Source organism: Toxorhynchites rutilus, chromosome 3 (assembly GCF_029784135.1).
Source record: "Toxorhynchites rutilus septentrionalis strain SRP chromosome 3, ASM2978413v1, whole genome shotgun sequence".
Lineage (NCBI taxonomy): Eukaryota > Metazoa > Arthropoda > Insecta > Diptera > Culicidae > Toxorhynchites > Toxorhynchites rutilus.
The window spans coordinates 105,611,890-105,620,946 of record NC_073746.1 but is presented as its reverse complement, the minus strand read 5'-3'; the positions used below and the strand labels follow the sequence as shown (position 1 = coordinate 105,620,946).

At 37.8% G+C, this 9,057-nt stretch overlaps 1 long non-coding RNA gene across 1 annotated transcript; it reads right to left on the bottom strand.

Moving 5' to 3' along the window:
• Positions 1-1,250: 1,250 nt before the first annotated feature.
• On the bottom strand, positions 1,251-2,095 carry LOC129780225 (uncharacterized). Its single transcript, XR_008743870.1, has 3 exons — positions 2,065-2,095; positions 1,671-1,767; positions 1,251-1,381 (listed from the first exon to the last, which is right to left on the bottom strand). It is a non-coding gene; the product is annotated as an uncharacterized LOC129780225 (long non-coding RNA).
• Between the last annotated feature and the right edge of the window lie 6,962 nt (positions 2,096-9,057).

The window sequence follows — 9,057 nt, the reverse complement described above, 5'->3', positions numbered from 1 at the left end:
ACCAGCCCAGAGGGGACTGGCGAAAGGGAAACCAAAAAAATCACTCATCAGATCTGTCCGCTCGACTCTCGGTTAAAGAAGAAGGTAGGAAGGGATCCTATGCTTCATAAGATATTTAATATATGCTGTAAAGAAAAGTAAATATTTACTGATCCGAGGACCGAAGCAGTGACCCAGCGAAAGGCGCGCTCCAAAAACAAAATAAACAAAAAGGCCCTTCTCAGGAGGATAGGATGGAAAGGAGTGGAAAGGATTTGGGTGGGATTAGTGGAGTGGAAGGGGGTGGGAATGTATTTTTTTGCCATCGCTCCCTTTTAACGCTCATTCGTTCGTCTCGTTGGACTCGCCCCTCTGGCTGAGTCTGCCGATTTGTCTCTATCCTGTGAGTGTGTACCGCTAGAGTATAAAACACGCGGACCCCAAAAAAATATCTTATTTTCTTTCAAACCGTAAACCCGTGTGGTTGTACGGCATCGGCATCGTGGACGTAACAAAGGAGGACAAGTTGAGGGAAAGGCAAAGTCTCACTCGAACCGTGCAGGTCTCCAGTTCCCTGTTGGTCGCATTCACTGATTGCTCCGTAAGGGTAACTAGGCCGAACGGATTGGTGCCGGAGAACCAGTATACCTAACAGAGATTATAGAGTTTCGGCCGTCGGAGTGCTCGAGTTGGCTTGCAAAGCTGCTCACGACAATCAGAAAACCCGCATCAAGAACAGAGCAGCTTCGGTTCGGCGCTCATCAAGGCAACAATTAGTTTCAGTGAGTGGCAAAGTGTTTCTCCGGCACGTCGCATCAAATGTAATTTACTGAACAACATGTCACAAGCTGGATGGGAAGAAATATTTCAACTGTGAAAGCTGTGGAGAGTGGCAAACGCAATAGCTAAACAGGAAGGTTTAACCGAACAAGATGGAAATATCGAGTGATAAAAAAAAACACAACACCAAAGGTTCTTTTCAGAACCATCAACATATTCATGAAGAGTAAACAGTAAACTAATCCATTTTTAAGGTAGATAGGTAGGTATTCACGTAGGAGAAGAAAATAAAACAATATATTTAACAAAAGCTGTCCCCTTTGTATAGTCCTACGTCACTCCGGTTATGTCCCCGACATTACCCACCCGTCTTTTTTATTTTAAAAAATCGATCAATAAATTGGAAGCAAACCTTTCACGAAAAGCTGAAGAATGTTGGTACCCTCATCGTGAGTCAAACCCGCCGACGAGGCAGCTTCAGTCGTATCTTTTGTATTCGTAATTTTTTTTGCAGAATGCGGTCAATGGTGTTGTCTTGTACATATCGTCAGCAACTTTTTCTGCAATTTTACCCCACTTTTGTTGCAAATCTGTTACTGTAAGCAATGGAACTGAAGGGAACCTAAAAATAGAAAAATTGATTTTTGCCATTTGTATTCAAGAAAATCACAAAAAACACATTAGAAGATGTTTTAAAACGGCCATTATGTGTTTGCATTTTCCCATTCCAGCTTTGCACGAACACTGAAAAGACCACTTTTCAAAGGAAGGTCTGGTGCGGATGGAAATTTAGTGTGGATCAGCTCTAGGTGATGATGACTTCAAACAAGTCGCAAATATGGTAAAGCCGTCCTCGTGCACGGTTTGAACTCCGACAAGAAGCAAGTGGTTAGCTTGAAACACCCGTTCACCTTCGACTATCAACCTGCTTCCTCCTCCGACGTATTGAAAAATATCGGCAAGCTGCAAATTTACCGTCATCATCGAAGAGTTTATCGCATTGGATGCCTGTTTAAGAAAGAAATATTAAAGGTTTTCATTAGCTTTTCATTGCATTAGAAATATTGCGGAACTATTTTTTGTTCAAATCGCACTAAAGTAACTAAAGATTTTTACCACAAATTCAGGAAGAAACCTCGAAACATCGATTTTCATTCATAATTTTGATTCGAAACGAGAGATGAAATTCCAATTTGCAAATCATACTAGTTTTTGAATATTAATTATGGACGAACAATACAAGTACGATTTGCACGAATGGTGAAAAAAGATTATGCATATGGTATATGATATTTTCTTACTCACCATTTTTGCAGAAAGCTATAGAATCTCAAGATAACTTTGAACTAAAATTATAGTTTTTCTCACTGCGTTTGTTTACGTTTCACCCCCTAATTTGAAATGTCAAACTCAATGCCGTCAACGCGGATTACGCAGCACGAGCTCTTGGGGCTTCGGCATTCTGTCATTGATGAGGGCAAGACGTGTGCTCCGCAGACGAAAGCATAAAGCATCTCCGAAATGACTGGTCTTTTGGTGGCAAAAATCACACATCTTCAAAATGTCTCCACAAAATCAAATGTCTGCACAGTTAGTCAAATGTCTTCAAAGTGAAGACATGTCTTCAAACCTGACATCTCTGGTTCCAATATTACATTACGATTTTATAATCCGATATCAAAACCTGGGTCATGCGGAGTCAATAAAAATTATTTTTCAAGTGCATTTTGCTTGATAAATAAATTTCTTGCACCTTTTTCTCCATGCTGTCTTTTTCCGCATGCTGTCAGATGTTTCTCCTTATTGTGCGATTCACATAGAACGTTACGGAAAAGAACGTCTACGTTCCGTCAACGTCTCCACCAATTCACACATGCAGTCAATGCTTGCACCAGCACCGTCACGTCAAATGTCAAACGAATGATTTATTCAATGGTTTTCATGGTGTCGCCATCTACAACAATTTTAATTTGCAATGCCTTCTTTCAAATCAGCATGCCTAGAATCAGTCCTAAATTAAGAAAAAATTCGGCTTTCAGTTGTTTCACCTGTCATATCTCCGTTTCCTTATGAATTATATTATTAGATTTGAGGCTGTTTTCGAACTTGGATGCCTGCCTAGCATTGCCTGCGTCCATACAAAATTAAATTAATAATATAAATACACCAAATTGGATCCCACTTACCTTAAAGTTGGCTTCAAGTGATGTAAATGTCTTGGTTATCACTGGAAGCCTTTCAGCCAGGACACCAGCAAAATTATCCCATTGTTCTTCTGTGGATGAAAGCATTGGTTGGTGCTCTACAAACAGAAGATCACAAAGAAATCTGCATAAAGATAATCATCCTTGAGTGAAATTCTGGTTCGGCCAAAAAGATAAATAAACACAGTCCGAGTTACGAAAACGTTTGTTCCTTTGATCGAGAAATATTTGACAGATAGTGTAAGGGGAAAAAAGTAGCAAGAAAACTTTTTTTCAAGCAAAATGCACTTGAAAAAATACTTCATTGAGTCCGTATGACCCAGGTTCCGATCTATGTATAATAGCAACTGAATTGTTCAAATGACAATTAACATAAATTATGATTTGAATTCATCGTTGCGTTGGGTTGTCGAAAAAATAATCAGTCAATACTGTGGGATTGAATAGATAGTTTAATCACAAACACCCTGTTTGCATTGTTGTGTGAACTCAAATTTGTGTTAAATGAATATTTTTAGTATACCAAAACGCCGATTCTGGCCAACAGAAAGGAAGTTAAAATGTTGCATTTCAACGACCTTTAAACGGCGACAAAAATTTAACGAATTGACAACTGAAATTAATCCTCATCTGCTATACTCCGCAGTCCTTTCGTCTAAGGCTGCCACATTTTAGGTATCCATGGAACCTCCACAAGTCAAAATCAGGCCAAAACGGTATTCGTCGACAAATTAATTATTCCAATAACAAATCAATTTTATACATTTCATTTGCTCGGATTTTCAAGTGAGTTATGAGCGATCGATTCTAATTTATTTTGAGCTGATTTTTGTTTTTATCAGAGCAATAATGCTCAGATGTATCGAAGCTTTATCATCTCACCAAAATCAGATAAATCTGGGCTATCGTTTCAAACAAAGTTTGAATTGGATGTTGGAGGCTAATGGTTCATTTCTTTTGAAATTTAGTGTAAAATGTACGTTTCGTCTGGAGCGACATCTTCGTAGGCATTGGCATTGGTTGGTGTCTTCAGTAGTTGCTGGAATGAACGCACAGAGGTCAGGACGTTATAGAAAAATGGAAAACAAACTTGTTGGAATGAAGATAATCGGTGATTTGCATCGATATTTTTGGCTGTTACTGTATAAATTTACTCTATATTTCTATATTTCTTCTATGCTTCAATTTTAAAGCTTATATTAAAAAAGCTTTTATATAAAACACACAAAAAAAAGAATATTTTTGCAGATAGGAGTACAAGCAAACAATTGTCAACTTCACTTCCAAATTTCAAATTGAATGAATGAAACTTTTTTTTTGTCAAATATTCATTAATATTATATATCGAGTATACAATTTTTGCATTTCTAACGAATAGAGGTTACCTTGGAATAGCAAGCATCTTTCTGTTGTCGAATATCAAATAAATCCTGAATATATTTTCACGTGAAAATTTTATTCGGTTTAAATGGATTACAGAAATCAACAGTAGAACGTTTAGAAAGAAATGTCCTTCCAATATGCTGAATGATGAGACTTCCAATTTCAAATGTGTATAGTATTGGGAATGACCTTAGAGGAGTCTTCGAGTCTTTCTCAAATGCCCCTATCTCATGCCACCACGTAGATCATATGATGACAAATTCTATGATCGACCGAGAATTGGAAACACCTACGATTTCCAACTATTTAACACTCGCTCCTGAGAAAGATGCTCGATTGTGACTAAATGAGAAGGAGCGAGCTAGTCAGATCGCTATATCTATCCCGAGGTAGGCCTCTCGGGTCTCCGAAGGTTTAGAGGCGTGTCTGTTCTCCATGTCAGGAACGGCGTCGTGAGAGTGTTTGTTTTTCATGCCTTAGCCGCTTCAGCTAAGGTTTTGTAGGTCTTCTACAATAGCTCTCTAGTGACACAGGAGGTACCACTAAGGCAGTAATCAGCAACTCAGCAGATATTGTCATCGGTTATGAATAACGAGATCTACGGTATAAACAGGTTGAGAACGAGTTCGAGTTTTATTTCATTTTCCGTTAGTTAATTTATAACAGTAACTTGATTCTACGTTTAGTAGAACTCGATTGATAATTCACGGATGCTTGAGGTTAGGAGAGAAACATCTGGTGAGGTTAGGAATCTGGATATGGGATGCCGTCTCAACAGAGCGTTGCCGTCAGTAGTTGTGGTATGTTGTAGTAGCGTTGTGAATTGTGACTAGGGAGATCACAATTATTTCTATTAGAAAATGTCAAGCATTGACTAATCAAAATTCCGTTGATCCTTTGGAACGAGCAACTAGTTCTCCACAAAAAGATTCGGTAAAACGAGCATTTAACGTGGCGGCGAGACACGAGAGGAACATTTGCGACTGAAGCTCTGGCTTTGTTCAAATATTATTTTGAATTCGCTGGTGGCTTCAATTCAGAACAAAATGATAGTTACTGGTACTGCATAGGTTATAGAGGAAACTACTTCAATGTTACACTATTTCGGTTTTCAGAATTCAATCGGTACCCACAAAAGGGCCCTTACTTCCGCATTCGAGCGGCATACCAATGGCGGTACAGTTCCAATTTGATTGCTCATTGTAGTTATCCACAGGCGGCAGCAGGTCAGTGGATGGCGAGCCGACCCTTCAAAGGGCTGACACACGAAAAAAAACTCACCAGCGGAATAAATTATCTCGAAACTGGAGCTTCTGCACGTAATAGAGATGTTTGGGTTCGTCTTCGTCAATAATTTCCACAACACAGGCAGAAGCAAGAGGTGGACCCGGGCAATAAAAGTTCTGTTCTTTGCCATATTTTCCTTCCAATTTTGGCATTTTTTGAATAGCTGCTTCGGTCCACTGTGGCATGCACCATGTGATATGAACGCACATATAACCCATTCAGTTTTGAATCCATTTAGGAATACATAAAATTCTCATTAAGAAAGAAAAAAAAAACTTCCATCATCCAATAAAGCGATAAATTCCGAAGAAACCGAAGAGCGAAAGGCATAGCAACGTTCACATCAAACCACGTCGGTTTTCCTTGCGTTTCGTTTCAATTTTCCATTTTGAGCGCTCGTCAAGAACACAACCCTCTTTCTGATGAAATCGCACTTCAATAAAATATTCTTAGCTGATTTTCGAAATGTTGGACTTTTTGCAGCTGCTCTACATGCTTCTGATATACACACTGCAGAGGAAACGTGGAAAGTCGTCCATTAATTATATTTTCAAAGGTTTATAGCCATCGTGACGATTACAAATGCAAATCATACGCAACATTGTTTTTTTTTTCTGGAGTTGAAACCAGTTCCGTCCGTTGGCCAACAATCGATTTCGTGGTTTTTTGTGTCTGTCTGAAGCAAACAAAAATTAGTTGTTACTGATGATGGACCTCTGTGAGACGAGATAGTGAGATAGTCTATCCTGAGCTTGTATCTGAACTGGTCAATACTTATCACTGCTTCACAATCTGTAGAACATTGTTTGTTAAAATTGTAATGATGTGGTTCAACAGTTCTTATTCACATGTAACAAAATTTAGTGAATAACTATGCTCATCTAATTTAATGTTCGAAAACAAATCTCCTAACCCTTACAAACATGTGTATCAAATAATAGATAAATTTCGCATAAAATCGATAAGACGACATTCGATAAACCGTTATGTGTTCGACAAAAAACATCTTCACATAATCGACAGAGTACCCGGGTACTTTTTCACCTGACGGTACATTTGTTTCAGGATCTATACGACCGATTTGGATGAGATTTCTTTCCAGCATGTAAAACTATAGCGTAGCGGATTTTCGGAGCCTTTCATATAGCCGCCATTTTGGCAATTTTTTGATTTTCGAAAAATTGCTACGCTACGTGTTAGAGAATACTTTCTCACGTGTGCTAGCTAAATTTCAGCTAAATTGGCCGTAGAAATATGACTAACTCTCAAATGACATAACAAATCCCTGTCAATTTCAGACCAGAAATTGAATCATGTTGTATTTTTTTTACTATGAGTCCATAAATATTCTCAATGGAAGAATGTTAAGTTCAAAAGTTTGTTACCACATGCGAGTCTCGTCCCATGCTACACAGCATTATTTCGCTGGGAGTTCGTTGTTTGTTAAATTTTTTTAAAAATACCAAAACCGAAAATTCTTCTGGATTAGATTTGTTGATTTTTTCTAGAATCTTGTTGTGTACTATACACTTAGAAAAATCCTCGGTCGAAAACTACCAAATACATTTGGTAATGCAAAATTAGTAGAATGTACAAATTTTTTGTACATATTGTCAACAAACCCGCATCCCTACCAGAGATTAGTATATTTAACTCGATAACATTATTAAGCTTGGATATTGTCATATCTGAAAACTGGTGAGAAAAGCGCGTATTAACCATTTTCATTGTTCTCATAAGGCAATACGGAGGTATAATAAGGATATAATTCTGATCGTGCATTTTCGGCGAGAAAATGTAGCCGATATTGGGCTTCCGAATCATGGTTCTGCTTGACATATGTGTTTATTAGTACGGTCGAAAATGACTATAGATTGGTAGTATTTACCAAAAAATTCGTTTTATTTACTAATTATTTCTCTCAGTGTAGTTTTTAGATATTTCATCCTTCTCAAACCTCTGTAAGGTTAGGGCGGGACCAATATCATCATCATCATCATCTTCAGTCCGTTGAGAGCACTAGGGAAAACCAACTCTAGGGTACCATCGGCACAAATGGTTACACAAACCATAAAATGACCATCCGTACTTTTTTGTGACGTAGGACTACGTCTTTCTGTAAGAATGCCAAATCCGAATACTGGTCTCGTTTTTATGAAATAATGTTAACTTTAATAACTATTTTTGCTGCTGATTCTGACGGTTTGCATACTAATAGAATCGGATATTTTCTAAGATTTGTTTGTTTGTATAGGATTATTACAATCTCCTAGTCTATAAAATTGATTAAATTCGGATACATTCTCATTTTCCCGTATATTTGTTCTGAACAGTTTTGAGTAAAGTCGCGGTGCGATTGTTTTTGCAACTTCAAATCCAAGGTATAACTCGATGAAATGATAGGGGAGCCGCGGGTAAGACGGACAGTGGGGGTGAAATGGACAGGTGGTTGATTTGTATAGTTGCATTATGAATTTCAAATTTCTGTTGATGGGAAACCCTTCTAGATGCTATTCTATAATATTTAAACCATCCTTTGACAATGAATACTGATCAAAAGTGGAATAGAGAAACGAAAACCGAAAATCGAACATGATTCCGCGTGTGGATGTAACTTTTGCGGCTTCGATATTAAGCATTTTAGGTGGTTTAATTGCAAAATTGAATTCGCTGATGGTTATATTTCGGTTTGTGAGTTGACAGAGAAGCGATATTAGGTATGTACGGAAAAGTAAATTCATTCGTAAGTGGTAAATTTAAATTATTGAAATAATTTCACTGGGGGGTTGAAATAGACAGTCACATCCATAATCACATCTAATGCATGATGGAAAGTGAAGGGAAGAATATTGAACTCTTTTTTTATATTGCTTTCTTTTTTTGTTCTATTAGTATTGTACAGTTACTGGACGTACAAACACTGGGAGAGAGTGAAATTATTCCTCTCGCGAGCGATAAACCTCTACGCTTCGTATATTATTCCTCTCACGAGCGATAAACCTCTACGCTTCGTATATTATGAACCTGTCCATATTTCCCCCACTACATGTCCATTATACCCGCACCGATGAAAATGTTCTACTTTTTGGCTTGTTTTAATTTCAGTAAAAAACATGGAAAAACACATTTTCATAAAATATGTGGCCAGTTATTTCGAAAACCAGTATATTGAACTGTAAGAAACTGCTTTTAAATTTTTGAAAACAAGAGTAAGTTTTCCTCAACATGTCCGTCTTACCCCCATCTCCCCTACTAAGTGTCGATTTTCATGCCGTCTGGTGGAGAGCGCTGGTGTGTTTTCACACGCACTATTCAGAATATTAAAAGAAGCGAAAACTGCATCGCAAGCCCCATTCCATAGTGATTCATTATCCAGCCAGAAACTAGAAATATTCTAAATGAAATGAATGGATGTGGATCATTA